At 45.7% G+C, this 15351-nt stretch overlaps 4 non-coding genes across 4 annotated transcripts; all 4 read left to right on the plus strand.

Annotated features, from left to right (window-relative positions):
- Window positions 1-230: 230 nt before the first annotated feature.
- On the plus strand, window positions 231-329 carry LOC133307988 (small nucleolar RNA Z157/R69/R10). Its single transcript, XR_009751112.1, has one exon. It is a non-coding gene; the product is annotated as a small nucleolar RNA Z157/R69/R10 (small nucleolar RNA).
- A 168-nt stretch (window positions 330-497) lies between these two features.
- LOC133308006 (small nucleolar RNA R11/Z151) lies at window positions 498-581 on the plus strand. Its single transcript, XR_009751115.1, has one exon. It is a non-coding gene; the product is annotated as a small nucleolar RNA R11/Z151 (small nucleolar RNA).
- Window positions 582-700: 119 nt separating this feature from the next.
- On the plus strand, window positions 701-807 carry LOC133308019 (small nucleolar RNA Z152/R70/R12). The gene has a single exon (XR_009751117.1). It is a non-coding gene; the product is annotated as a small nucleolar RNA Z152/R70/R12 (small nucleolar RNA).
- A 121-nt stretch (window positions 808-928) lies between these two features.
- LOC133307994 (small nucleolar RNA snoR80) lies at window positions 929-1053 on the plus strand. Its single transcript, XR_009751113.1, has one exon. It is a non-coding gene; the product is annotated as a small nucleolar RNA snoR80 (small nucleolar RNA).
- Window positions 1054-15351: the final 14298 nt, after the last annotated feature.

Genomic DNA, 15351 nt, shown 5'->3' on the forward strand with positions numbered 1-15351 from the left:
GTCTATATAATCGAACTTACTCCCACTTTTCTTATCATCTTCTTCTTTTTTTTCTTCATTGCTCTTGTGGGGAATCAAATTGGGTTTCGGGGTTCATTTGGATTTGCCTTTTCGGGGCCCGAATTTGCGTCAAGTCTGCATCTTTATGGAATGTGGTATCTGTATTTCTGTGATCTATGCTATGAATTTTTCTTTTTGTATTGTTTTGAAAGTAAAGTTTTGATTTTTATAGCTGTGCTGTGATGAGACAATTTCGTGGACTAGAGTTTCTGATCTGGGTATCAAGCTCAGAAGTTGATTATCAAACCCTTGGCTGTCTGAGCGCACCTAAATTCTTCATTTTTTGGGAAATTGGAGGGCATTTTTTTTTTTTTTGTGAAAAATTTCTCTTCTCTTCTTTTTTTTACCATTTTTTTTGTTCCAAAAGATAAAAATTCTTCCAATTTTTTTCTTTAATTTCGTTGAGGTTTTTGGCTAAATCGGTTTGATAAAGTTTTTGGCTTATGATGATATTTTAATTATCTTAGCGGATTTCAGTGAGATTTCTATCAATGATCTGATTGTTACACACACTGAAGCCATTATTTAATATTTCATTTCAATTCTTGATTTCAAACCTTTTGCTTATTGTTTTGTTTTGTAATGTATAACCTTAATTGGGTTAGTTTTTTAAACTTAGGCTAGAGTTTCTCTCGTAATGTGTGCAATGATGAGATGAAAACACTTAGTGTTTTTGGGCAGTGGACGTGATCTATAAGGTTGCGCCGTGAGCCTGTTTTATAACGACTTCTCCTTCCACTGAGCACTATATGGGTACCCAATTTAGATTTGCAATTGCATTGTATAGTAGCTGAAATTGTTCTACACCTTCCTGGTTTATGGTGGTTGTGTTTTTTTAGTGTTATTTTTATCATCAATTGCGTCCATTACCAATTCTCGGGGATATGTTGTTCCTCTAGGTATAATGGCTAGGACGCTATATTTATGTTGTGGTCATCCTGATTGATGGTTTCTTTATAATACCATTTGGTCTTGGAAACGCCACCAACATTGTTACTCCTTTCTTTCTAGTTTAAAATTAATACAAAGCTTTATTCTAGGAAGTCTTCTATAACTAATAGAAGATCGAATCTGTTTTGTTAATAAAACTAATATTTTGAATTCCTAAGTTATTAATAACTCAACAATTTTAATAGAGAAATTTATATTTAAGAGTGAAGGCGATAAATTGTGCAGCAAGCACAATCAGGGCATGTATGTTTTTCCTGTGAAAAAATACGTAGTAATGACATGAAATCAAAAGTAGGCATCAAGTGCACATCTTTTTGTGGCTTCGGGCTAATAACTTAGTGTGCATGATTCCTGCAACCAGACCTGTGTAGTTCAGAAATCAAACCATCAATCTTTCAAAATAAAGATTCCAAGTGCCTTCTTTGAGTTCTATTTTAAAATTGAATAAGTAATGAACCAAGTTCAAACTTCTCACATGTATCTAACTTCTGATTTCGGGCTCGCAACTGGTAGAAACCAAATTCGTTTCTGAATAACATACAGTTTGCCAATGGAAAAACTAAGTACCAGATCACGAAGGTTGGCGAATTGGAATTGAATTGGTTTAAAAGAAAACATAGTTGTGGAATGTAGTGCAAAATGTAAATCATGAAAATTTCGAAATGAACCTGAACTTTGGGTTAAAAGTGAAATCATTAAATATGAAAAATCATAATCATACAAAGGTGAAAATAAATATAAAGTATTAAATTTGAGAAATTATGACCATATAAAGATGAAAATAAATATAATCGTTGGATCAATATAAGATTGATTGGTAGTTAGTTGGTAGTAATACAACTTGTTTGTTACAATATCTTTTCCCAAAATGTTTAGCTAATTTCTTGTGTGGAACCAATGAATTGAAAATTACAATTGATTCTTCCTTTGCAAACCAAATTCATTTCGAAATACTGAGCAGTTTTCCAATTTATAGAAGATCAAAAAACTAGATTGCGAAGCTTCCTGAATTGATTCAAGTAATTTTGTAGAGGAAAAAGATAATCGATCCAATTCAAGGATTTGAGATCAAAATGTCGTTTTACTAAATTTTTTATTCAAATGCCATGCTATCACGGGTAGCGAATTTCGTGGTCAATGACTTCATGACACGTGGCTATATTGCAGATCAAATTCGCTACCGGTGCTAGCGAATTATGACATATTAGTTTTTTTTTTGCGAAAATGTGTCACATGTCATAAAATCATTGACGAACATAATATGCTACCAGTCGTAGTGAATTATGCTTATGTGGCAGTCTGGTAAAAAATACTGTTCGCATGGTATTTGAATAATTTTTTTTTTGTTAGAAAGTGGCAATTTGGTCACTGTTTCCCAATTCAACTGGTTATTTTATAATATCATTCAATTTCTTTGTCAAAAAATACAAAACATATCAATTCAAATCAGTCTTTTTTTATTATAATTTGATATTCATCAAATTTATTAAAATATAATAATATCAAACAAAATACATCAAATACAAATTTAAACTAATTTATTAAAATAAAATGTGTGAATGTGCACATTGAACATGGAATTCTTTAAGCACTTCGAGAAACTTCTAAAATTGAGCATTAGGGGCTGTTTGGTACACGGATTTTTTTTTCTGATTTTCGGGGAACTGAAATTTTTAAAATTTTAAATTTTCAGATATTATCGTAAACTGAATGTAAAAATCATATATTTGAAAATCGAGATTCCCGGACAAATAAAAATTTCTCCTGTACCAAACGTTAAGCTTTTGCTTAGCAAAATGGTTGGAAAACGGGAGATACAAAAGGCTTCTCACTTTGCTTTTTCTCCTTTTTACCAAACACATGTCTCTCTCTTTTTGTTGTTGCAAGTAATGGAAAATAAACTACTTTGAAGAACAAAGTCTTGGGCTACAAAGTCTTGGGCTAGTAGTGCCCATCGAATCCTTATACAACAGGACACTACAAAGTCTTAGAGGGGACCTCATGCATATTATGCAAATCCCAATCCAAAAAAGAATGACCCAAAAACACTAATTTGTTCGCCACCATGTTGCCTTCCTTATAAGAGTGGTTCTCTCCCAGTTTCTCCTCAATAGCTTGTTAACTCTGTTAACCATCATGACCATAAGATGATGCCTCTCGCAACGTTTGAGCTTTCTTTTATTGCCTTCTCACTTTTCTCTTGAACTTTCCCTTTGCCATAATTCTCCTTCAAATCTCTGTTATTGCTCATGAGTTTGAGAAACTATCAACTAGAGTGTATTCCATGGCAAATTATTTAACTTAACCTAGGTATTGGATTTGTACCGTAGGGATCTATAAGCCCTCTATGTTCCCTTCAGGGATGAGTCACTGTATGGATAATACCCTTATCACAGGTACAGACCAAGCTAAGATGTACTTTTCCCAGTATAACAAGCAATCAAAAATGGATAAGTAAGCAATAGTATGACTCAAAGTAAATGGGCAGAATTACAATACATAAGATGTCCCTTGGTGTGCCCAAGGGGGCTATTTATAGGGGAGGTTGTATGAGCCTCTAACGGGTTGGTGAGGAGGGGGTCAACCCTTCTTGGGGTCCGCTCCTGATAGCATATGTCGTGGGGCGTGACAGTCGCTGCTATGATAGCAGTGATGCGCCTGGTGGTGTCAGGTATGTCAAACGTGGCCAGTTCCCTTTAACGGCATCTGGGGCGACTGCCTTTGGGGGTTGGGGTCTCGAAACGGGACATTTCGGTGCTTCCCTTAGGACGCGTTGCAGTGTTGGGGGATGGGAGGGTCCACGTCAGCCCTAAGGGCTGACGTAGGCTGGAGCCTTGGACTGGGCCTGAGCCACTGGGCTGCTTAGGGGTTGGGCCATCCGGAACAGGAGCCCCCCAGCCTGGCAGCAAGCGTAGGTTGGTGCCAAGTTACGGTCTTTGGGCGTCCCTTGGCTGTGTCGCCGAGGTACCTGGTTTGGGCGTCATCCAGACTGGTATCGCCCAGGCAAAGGATCTGGGCATCACACTGACCGGTTTGGGCGTCATCCTGACTGGTATCGCCCAGGCAAAGGATCTGGGCGTCACACTGACTGGTTTGCCAAGGCAATGGTTTGGTACCCATCCTCTTACATTCTGCAAGGGTGTTTTGGGTCTTTTGTCTTTCTGACACGGGGGGTGTCTCTTCGAATTTCGAGGAGTCACAATGATGGCTTTTTCCATCATTGCGAGTAACTGCAGGACTCAAACGTTACGAGGCATGCCACATTAATGCGACGTGTCATCACGCTTCGCGGCGCATTAATGCGACGTGAAAAGTGTCTTATCCTTTTGAAATTACCATCAAACCCTTCACTGCAATCGCTGATCATCTGACGGTTATGATATCCTACGATTGAAAGACCAAGAAGCTGTACACGTGTACATCATCTTGGTTTATCTCCTCCTTTAAAAATGGGGCTCGTTCCCCCCTGAGGGCTTTCGTTACGCTATCTGCTGCTCTTCCTGTCTCTGCAAATTGCGTTGTGCTCTCCGCTCTTTGCCCTAGTGCTCGTGCTGGTCCTCCTTTCTTCACTGTCTGCATTATCTCAGGTACAATCCTCCTTCCTTTGCACTTCTTTTTGCTTCGCTTCTCTTCTTCTTTTTCCTGGGGATGGTTAAAGTAACGGACGTGCCTGGGTTGTTCTTACCTGAGTTGGAGGTTGAAATTAAGGAGGAAGAATATGATGAAGCCTTCGACACACTCGAAGGCTGTACTGTGGGGCCAGCTATGCAGGAATATCTTGCTAAGCGTGGTGGGGAGGTTAACAGCTTTCCCTGCTATCGTTCTCTAGTTCCCGGGGTTGAGTCGTTACCCCACGGTAGGGTTCCTGAGCTTCTGGGTTTTACTGAGGATGAGATTCAAAATCTCCTGCCAGGACGGGCTTTAGGGCCTGTGCTTCCTTATTTAGGTGAAGCGTCTGGCTCTCGTAGTCGCGGTGGGCGTCAGGTGTCGGGTGGTGAAGTCGCTTCTGGGTCTGGTAGGCGTCAGTGTGCCAGCTCCGGAGGGCGACAGTCAGGCAGCTCGAGTGAAGGGGTTAGGCCTCGCCTTTTACGCAGTCGTCATTCAAGATCTTCCATTCGCTCTTGCGAACCAAGTGGGGGTTCGCGTCGCCGTGTTTCGCGGCGTTCTGCCTTTGGAGCAGGGCGACTTGTTCGGCCTTTGTCTTCTATTAACCGTCTACCGCAAAATCGTCCCATAGAGTATTACTATAAACCTCGCCAACCGACTTTTGACTATTCTATTGCTTTGAGTACCTCACGGGGCCATATTCCCAACATTTCCTAGTCCTTCCATCGCCGTAAATATAACGAATCTACAGATAACCGACTAGGTAGATACCACCCGGAAGATGGACGACTTGTGAAGTATGGCGTGTGGGACGCCAGATATGATGACCTGGGGCTTTATAAGATACCGCCTGCTTTGTGGCCTTCTTCCTTAAGCTACTCGGATTCATATTCTTCGAGCTCTCAAGAAACTTCTGATTCTGACGGTAAGTTGTTTAAGTTATTTTTTCCTTTGGTTGCTGGTAGGGGGGTATTAACGGTCACAAGAGTAAGGGTTGGGTGTTGTGGAGGTTCAACAGCTTTCCCCCATTATTGATCTCCTACTCGTCGGTTGGAACAGTGTTTGGCGATTGACTGTATGTTTGTCGTTCTCTTTAAGAATTTGAAGGCGATCTCTTGACTTATGGCGGCTTCCTAGGAAGGCGATTACATAGAGGCGAGGAGTTAGGTAGACCCTTTGGTGGCGTCATCATCATCAAGTTACGCTTCTGGGGAGATTTTGAACCGTGATTATCAAACTGAAACTAGCTTTGACATTACCCCAAATGGTGCATATGAGGCGAAGTGGCAAACTATTTCAGTTAGGAGCGATCAACGTGTTTGTGATACTCCTAACAGTGAATCCAGGTCTCGTTGGCGATTCGCGATATACAAAACTCATTTTACGGACTAGAAGGTAAGGTTTCCTCTGTCAGAGTTTGAGATGGGGGTACTTGCCCACCTACGGGTTGCCCCTTCCCAATTGCACCCGAATGCTTGGGCGTTTGTTCGGGTCTTCGAGAAGATATGCCAGTATTTTGGGTGGGCATATTCTGTGCGGTTGTTCTTTTACTGCTTTCAGGTGTTGCCTTCACTAAAGAAGCTAAGTTGGGTCTTGTTAAAGGCGGGCAACGCGTTAGGATCGATATTTGCCCAGTATGCCAACTCATACAAAAACTGGCGACATACTTTCTCTTGGATAGAACCAGTGCTTGAAAGGGGTGAATTTCCCTTTTTTGTTGATTCGACGAGTAGGGATAGCCGGATTCTATTGTACTGGACCCGGGCCCATTATGAGACGCCCGCTGGTCATTACTCATTTGAGTTGAGGGCCTTGTCGCCTGATAAGGTGATGGTGGTAGATTGGTTTGTGGAGATGAAGGACTCGTCTTGGTCGGTGGCCTTCGAAGCAAGTGTTGTGTCATGAAGGTGTGATGGTGTCTAGTATTACTTGTAATAATGGTCAGTATTACCTATTGTACTAACACTTGTCTTTATTGTCTTGCAGTTGGGAATCTGTCAATGGATGCACTGAAACTTGCACGAGCGGCGGCAGCCAAGCTTAAGGCCTCGGGGGACGTGGTTCAACAAACTCAGCCTTATCTCGCGCCGAAGAGGAAAGATACTGACAAAGGGAAGTCTAAAGAGACTCATAAAAAAAAATAGAAGATTCGAACTGCCGCACACGTTCCAGCTGGCGTGCTTGAGAAGAGGGCGACTGCCCCTATAATCAGAGGGGCCACAAACATGACAGGGGGCTCCTCAGTTAGTGAATCTACTCTGGGGTCAAGGTCGCCTTCCACTTGGGGGTCTGGTCTGAAAATGGGGAGAGATGAACGCCTGACCCCGCCTAGGGCCTCCAAATCGCCGCGCCATGGGCCATCCGATCGTGCACAGTTTGCTGATGATTCAGGCGATGGTGAGATGCGGCTAAACAGTGGTCGTGATGACAGAGAGCCTCACCCATCGGCTAATGTATCAGGTTCTCCTCCAAATCCCAGTTGGCAGGGCCCTCAAGTTGTCGGAAAGGGACCTTGACAGCGAATTTCCCAATGTGGGGCGTCCTAAGATGGTGATGCCAGAGCGATTCGACAGTCAGGAATTTATGAATTGCACCCAAGTGGTTATTGGCCGCATCTTAGGGATGCAGGAGATTGCCCTAGCAGTTGATAGACATTGTTCCACTCAAGGGGATCGCCTGTGCGAGATGGAGCGTAAGGTAGATGGTCTTATAGTCGAGGTTGGGCGTCTTGGTAAGGAGGTTGTTGACTTGAAAAATTCGAATAAATCTTTGTCCTCGAGACTGAAGAAAGCGAACGATGAGGCTAAGCGGCTATCTTTCGACAAGGATGACCTAACCAAATCATTAACAGAGGCCAAGAAAGAGAATGAGGGTCTCCAAGCTGAGAGGGACCAGCTCTATGCTAATTTGTTTGCTGCACAAGGGAGCCTCTATGCCAAAGATGAGGACCACAAAAAAGCCACTGGACGGGTGGAAGAGTTGGAGGGGGCTTTGGCTAACCTCATGTATGCTTCTTTCGGCAATGCCCTTCAGCAAGTTGGTGTTAGGTATCCTGAGTTTGACTTGACTGGTTTCACCCCGACTATGAGGTGGAAGACAACAAGATAGTTGAGCGCCTCGAGGATGGTGGGGTGAAGGTAATTGAGGAGGGGCCTGAAACTGACGACGACGGAGGCGTGCCCGAGACTGGCCCAACGAGTGATGCTGATAGTGATGGTAATCCTGATGAGGAAGGAGTCAGGTGTGACTTGCCGACAGAGCCTGTGGACGAAACGTTGGTTGCTCCTATCATGGCGACTGGGGGAGGTGTTGCGGTTGCGGGCATCCCTGAGCAGACTTTGGAAAACGTTGAGGAGGGTGCGGCGGAACCAGTCCATGAAGATACTAATGAGGATGTCGTTACTGATGACCGCCACAATTGACACTTAAATTTAGATATAAGTGCAGTAGGGTTGGTGGCCAACTAGTGGCTTTTTTCTTCTTTTGCCGTGTTTGTTATGCCCAGCATGGACTTGTACTTCTTCCGATCATAATGGAATTATTTTACCTTTTTGCGATTTCAATCTAAACTCTTCAATATTGATTTATTCTTTATGAGCTGGGCGTTATTTGAGGGAGAAAGTCGTCCCGCAACTTATGCATCCCGGTCCAACGTTTGGCGGGGGTGAGAATCGTCCCGCTAGTTGGGCGATGGCTGGGGGTGAGAACCATCCCAGTACAACGTTTGGCGGGGGTGAGAACCGTCCCGCTAGTTGGGCGATGGCTAGGGGTGAGAACCATCCCAGTCCAACGTTTGGCGGGGGTGAGAACCGTCCCGCTAGTTGGGCGATGGCTGGGGGTGAGAACCATCCTAGTCCAACGTTTGGCGGGGGTGAGAACCGTCCCGCTAGTTGGGCGATGTTTTGGGGTGAGAACCATCCCAGTCCAACGTTTGGCGGGGGTGAGAACCATCCCGCTAGTTGATCATGCGATTTTAACAAAGAGTTGGTAAATTGGAACTTGTATTTATCGAAAGTTTGAGACCCTGCCTCGTTAAAAACCTTTCCCAGTAAAACCCATTGGGACAAAACCTAGGAAAGAAAAAGAGTGCAGGAAGTGTTACATGATGAATCAACTATAATACTTCTTGAGCTTATCTGCGTTCCACGCCCTCGGTATGGCTTTTCCCCCGAGCGTCTCTAGGGAGTAAGTTCCTTTCCCTAATTTGTTAGCTACCGGATAAGGTCCTTCCCAGTTTGGGGCGAGCTTTCCTTCTCGGGCGTTCTTGTTGCCAATGTCTTCTCTTCTAAGAACCAGATCTTTTTCTTGAAAACTCCGGGAAATGACTTTCTTATTATAATAAGTGGCTGACTTTTCTTTGAAAATGCGGTCAGCCTGGGAAGCAACCCCTCTGAGCGTATCCAACAGGTCCAGAGCTTCATTCAAATTTTGAGTGTTGGCGACCTCGGTAACATGTTTCCGTCGCCATGAGGGTTCACCTATTTCAACGGGAATCATGGCTTCGGTGCCATAAGGTAGTCTGAAAGGCGTCTCTCTAGTGGAAGATTGTGCGGTTGTCCTGTATCCCCACAACACGTTGTCGAGGTTGTCTACCCACGCCCCCTTGTGTTCCTCTAACTTCTTCTTGATTCCTTTGGCTAGCATTTTGTTGGCCGATTACACTAAGCCGTTGGACTGGGGGTGTTCAACTGCGGCAAAGTGATGTCGGATCTGCATACTGCTCATTGACTCCCGAAATTTGGCGTTGGTGAACTGGGTACCATTATCTGTGATAATTTCCGTTGGAATACCGAAACGATATACAATGCTCCTCCAGAAGAACTTCCTTGCCCTCTGAGATGTAATTGTGGCCAAGGGTTCTGCCTCTACCCACTTGATAAAGTAGTCAATGGCGACAATTAACCATTGCACCCGACCGACCGCCATAGGAAAGGGACCCATAATGTCAATCCCCCACTTGTAGAAAGGCCACGGTGATGTGATTGACGTCAATTCTTCAGGTGGGGCTTTGTGTACGTCGGCGAACCTCTGGCATTTTTCACATTTTTTGACATGCTCATGGGCGTCACACTCCATGGTTGGCCAATAAAATCCAGCTCTCAGCGCCTTCTTTGCTAGTGAGTGACCGCCCATGTGGTGGCCGTTGATCCCTTCATGGATTTCCTCTAACACGTACTGAACATCGCCGGAGTTCAGACATTTCAGGAGTGGGGTTGAGAGTCCTCGCTTGTACAATTGCCCGTGTACCATGCAGAAATGTGCACTTCTTATGATTTTTCTAGCTTCTTTTTGGTTGGGAGGTAGGACGCCTTCGACTGAGTAGTTGGTAATGGGCGTGATCCAGGTTCTTCGGCGACCTCAGGGTTTGACCCTGAAATGCTCATGACTATGCAAGGGTTAGGCATATTGTGTTGGATTACAGAACGATTGTTACCTGGGCTTTTGGTGCTTTCCAGCTTGGCAAGGATATCTGCCCTTGTGTTTTCGGCACGCCTGATATATTCCACCTTGACGCTTTCGAAGCTTTGGATTAACTCTTTGACCTTCTCTAAGTACCTGCACATTAGCGGTCCTTTGTTTTGGTAGTCGCCAGAAATCTGAAACGTTACAAACTGGGAATCACTGAAGACTTTGAGGCGTCTGGCGCCCATTTCCTTTCCTGAACTAGGCCCGCAAATCATGGCCTCATATTCTGCCTGGTTGTTTGTGGCATTGAATTTGAAAGACAAGGAGTGTTTGACAACAACACCGTCTGGATTTTCAACTATCATACCTGCACCCGAGCCTTTGGCGTTTGATGAGCCGTCAACGTATAGTTTCCATACCGCCGTGTTTGGCGTCTTAGTGGTTTGGGCATTGGCTGTAGGGTTTTGTGTCATCTCAACAATGAAATCTGTGAGGGCTTGAGCTTTGATGGCGGTTCTTGGCTCATAGTTGATCTGGTATTCTGAGAGCTCGATCGCCCAAGACATCATTCGTCCTGCGAGGTCTGGCTTGTGCAAAACTTGGCGGATGGGTTGATTGGTTCTGACAATGATGGGGTGGCACTGGAAGTATGGCCTCAGCCTTCGTGCCGCAAAAATGAGTGTGAGGGAGACTTTCTCAACTTGTTGATATTGCAGCTCAGCCCTCTGCAGCACCTTGCTGATGAAGTAGACTGGCTTTTGACCTTCCCTCTTTGGCTCTCTGACTAACGCAGCTCGCCATTGTTTGGTTTGGTGAGGACTGGCGGGCAGGACAACGCCCTTTTAAACTCTTGGAAAGCTCCTTCACATTCCTCGGACCATGCAAAAGATGTACCTTTTATGAGCAACCCAAACAGGGGGAGTGATTTGTGCGCGGAGTTCGCCAAGAAACGAGTTAGGGCTACCAGTCTTCCAGTTAACTGCTGAACCTCCTTGACTGTTTGCGGGCTTCGCATTTCGATGACCGCTTTGCACTTATCAGGGTTGAATTCTATGCCTCTCTCGGTTAGCATGAAGCCTAGAAACTTGCCCGCAGGAACGCCGAAAGCGCACTTATTCGGATTGAACTGCATGTTGTACTTTCTCAGCCTATCGAACACGCCCTGAAGATGCATCAAGTGTTGTTCCGGTGTTTGCGACTTGGCGATCATATCGTCAATGTAGACTTCCACGCTGTCGCCGATCAAGTCTTTGAACACTTCATTCATCATACGTTGGTACGTGGCGCCCACATTCTTCAAGCCAAAAGGCATCATAGTGTAACGGTAATTGGCGTTCTGGGTGATGAACGCCGTCTTGATTTGATCTTCTTCGAGTAATGGAATTTGATTGTAACCAGAGTAGGCGTCCATGAATGAGAGTATTTTGAACCCGGACGCGTTATCCACCAGCTGGTCAATGTTTGGAAAAGGATAAGCATCCTTGGGGCACACTTTGTTCAGGTCAGTGTAATCGACGCACATCCTCCACGCCCTGCTGGTCTTTTTGACCAACACTGGGTTGGAGAGCCAGGTTGTATATTTGAATTTTTTTATGAAGCCAGCGTCATCGAGCCTTTCTACTTCCTCGTCGATTACCCTCTGGCGATCCGGGCCAAACTTCCTCTTTTTCTGCGCAACGGGGTTTGCTCCGGGGTCCATAGACAGCCGATGGCAACATACTTCGGGATCTATACCTGGCATATCAGATGATTTCAAGGCAAAGAGGTCTATGTTGCTTTGTAGTAGTTCGATCAACTTCTTCTTCATTTTCGGATCAGTAGTTGCTCCAATAGTAATCGTCTGGTGTTCGGCGTCACCCAAAACGACATGTTCTAACTCTCCATCAGGCGTGGGCCTGGAATGCTCTACTCGAGGGTAGTCCCTAGCGTCGAATTCTACAAGAAAACATTGATCAGGTTCTTTGTTATTTTTACTAATAATTTCTTCCGTTACCTGAGATGTCGTCCTCTGCAGCGCTGGTTGGTCTTTGAAGGTGACCTTAGGTGTTGGTCTCAGAGATATGCTGTAGCAACTCCTAGCTACCGTCTGGTCGCCTTTTATCGTCGCGATCTTGTTGTCCCTCGCCACGAACTTCATTGCCAAGTGCGGGTGTGATATGCTTGCTTCAAACGCGGCGAGCATCCTTCTGCCGAGGATAACATTGTAAGCTGATTGGGTGTCAAGCACCAGGAATTGGATGTCGGCTGACCTTGATGTGGGAGGCGTCCCCAAAGATAAATGCAGGTTTATCATTCTGAGGGGCTTAGTGGTAGTTGCGTTGAAACCTAAAAGTTCACCTGCAACTGGGGTTAAGTCATTAACAGTAAACCCTAACACATTAAAACAGGGCAAAAATAAGATATCGACAGAGCTGCCGTGGTCTACAAACACTCGGTTGACGCCAAAATTGGCGATTATTGCTTGAATGACCAGTGGGTCATCATGTCCGGGAAGGACGTCGCCGAAGTCGTTGCAATCCCACACGATTTTGGGCTTGGCAGGGCCTGAATCCACATGTACTTTGCTGATCACTTTGCCTGCGATCGCGAAGCACTGTTTCAGGTGCCTTTTCCTGGCGTTGGCCGATTCTCCGCCTTTGCTCAGCCCTCCTGATATCATATTTATTACTCCGTGCCTGATGACTGTTGAATCTTCGTCATCTCCTTCCCTCCTTCCTCCATTGCTTTGGCTACCAGACATTCTGCGGTCACGTGGGGAGCCTTCTCTATGACCTCGCTCGCGACGAGGTTGATAGCCAGGTTGGTTGTTTTTTCTTCGTTCTGGCGACCTGCTACGTTCGCGGTGTCGCTGTCCTGTACCTGTTTGGCGTGCAGAGTCAGTGCCACGCCTTTGAGCACCACCCTCGATGAGCTCATCAATCTCATCTTTGAGGTGTCTACACTCCTCAGTACTGTGGCCGTTGCTACGGTGGAACTTGCAATACGCGACGACTTCTCTGGTTGGCTGCTGGGGTCGTTAGTTGCTCTTGGGCTCTTCTTTGTACTCCATTTGCAGGACACTGTGTGACTGGCGCCCTGATGAACCACGTTCTGAAGGGCGACTGGCATGCTTAAATGGTTTGTGACTCTTCCTGCTTTATTCGACTTGGTTCTTACTCTTGCTGCCCGTCATTTCTTGGTTTTGGGCGTCATCAACTCGACTCCCTTTATACTCTTCAATTCTCATGAATTCCTGGGCCTTCTTCCTGACTTCTTCTAAGTCGGTGATTTCATGCCGGGCGAGTTCGTAAGCGAAAGCTCCTTGTCGTAAGCCTGAAAGGAGTATGTGTACCTGCACCTTGGGGTCTAAACCCTGCACCTGCAAAGCCTCTTTGTCGAAGCGGTCTAAAAAAGATCTAAGGGACTCACCTGATTGTTGGCGAATCTTTTCAAGGGAATGAACGAACTTTGGAATGGGGCGACTGGTTGCGAAGTGAGACTGGAACTTGTTGGCCAAATCGTCTCATGACACAATGCTTCCACTGGGTAGAGTGGTGTACCAAGTTAGTGCTCTCCCTCCTAGAAGTGTGGGGAAAGTCCTGCACATGAGAAGATTCGTCTCTCCATGAAGGGTCATGACCGCTTCAAACTTCTGGTCCCACTCAAAAGGGTCTGTGTCGCCAATATATGTGGCAATGTTGGATGGCCTTTGAAACCAAGGGGTATGGGGGTTAACCGCAAGTTATCGGTCAGCGGTTTGTTACGTCCTGACGTATGAGCGGTTGTTATCCTTATATCAGGGTGCAAGGCGACTGGCTGGCTTCGAACTAGTTGTGGACGATGGGTGAATGGGATGGCTAATGGAGCAGTGGTAGGGAATGGGATTCCGAAATGAACTCCCGGCGGTGGGGGTTGGTTTGGGATTAAGTTTTCCCCTTGCATCTCACGCACAGGTGCGCGATGGTTAAACTATGTTATTCTGTCGTCGGCTACTGGCAGCCGCGGACCAACGGATTGTAGTACCGGTGGGAGGGCCTCGCCAGCGGCTCGTTCAGCTGGGGCTGAGTGCATGGATGGCAGGGAGTTGGGATATACTATTTGCACGTGACCGTCAGGGGTGACAGCTGTGGCTTGTTCCGCCCTTCTGGTCGTGACAACCATGTCTAATTATCAGGGTCTGAAATGTGTCTTCTGGATCTTTGGTAGGAGAGCGGGAATAAGAGTTTATAGTTTCCCACAGACGGCGCCAATGTACCGTAGGGATCTATAACCCCTCTATGTTCCCTTCAGGAATGAGTCACTGTATGGATAATACCCTTAGCACAGGTACAGACCAAGCTAAGAGGTACTTTTCCCAGTATAACAAGCAATCAACAATGGATAAGTAAGCAATAGTATGACTCAAAGTAAATGGGCAGAATTACGATACATAAAATGTCCTTTGGTGTGCCCAAGGGGGCTATTTATAGGGAGGTTGTATGAGCCTCCAACGAGTTGGTGAGGAGGGGGTCAACCCTTCTTGGGGTCCGCTCCTGATAGCAGATGCCGTGGGGCGTGACAGGCGCTGCTATGATAGCAGTGATGCACCTGGTGGTGTCAGGTATGTCAAACGGGGGCAGTTCCCTTTAACGGCATCTGGGGCGACTGCCTTTGGGGGTTGGGGTCCCGAAACGGGACATTTCGGTGCTTCCCCTAGGACGCGTCGCAGTGTTGGGGGATGAGAGGGTCCACGTCAGCCCTAAGGGCTGATGTGGGCTGGAGCCTTGGACTGGGCCTGAGCCATTAGGCTGCTTAGGGGTTGGGCCATCCGGAACAGGATTAATGAGCCATTTGTTGAACTAATGGATTTGATTAGTCCAGTTCAAGGTAGGATGGACCAAATCACATACGGTTGAAGGTTGAAGATTGTGGGCTTTAAGGTTGTTGCAAGATAGTCTTGTACAATGGTGGAATAAGCTTCACCTTAAAGTATTTATGTTGTGGCTTTGGCGCAATGGAAGTGACTGGGAAGGTACCTGCAAAGACACTATGACGCTTAAGTCAATATCAATGCGAGGTGTATAATTTTTAATTGAGTTATCTGTACCTATTTTTGTACCCTCTGTATTTATAGTGTGCTATCTGTCGTCCTTTGTATGTGGCATATCTTCTTATTGGTGATTTAGGGTGGCGGCCTTTCTGTCACAGTTGGTGCCCTTCAAACTATTCCTTGATGAACAAGTCTAGATGCTAGTTTGTCTCCTTAGATTAGTGGCAAGCTGGAGCTGTCCCATCTATACTGGCTCTTATGCGCGGTGGACCTTATCAAATCTCTATAGGCTTCCTTAGTCCTTAAGTTTTCCCTGCGAC

This window comes from Gastrolobium bilobum, unplaced genomic scaffold (genome assembly GCF_033153095.1).
Source record: "Gastrolobium bilobum isolate Gb01-03AN ecotype WA unplaced genomic scaffold, APGP_CSIRO_Gbil_v1 utg13926, whole genome shotgun sequence".
Taxonomy (NCBI): domain Eukaryota; kingdom Viridiplantae; phylum Streptophyta; class Magnoliopsida; order Fabales; family Fabaceae; genus Gastrolobium; species Gastrolobium bilobum.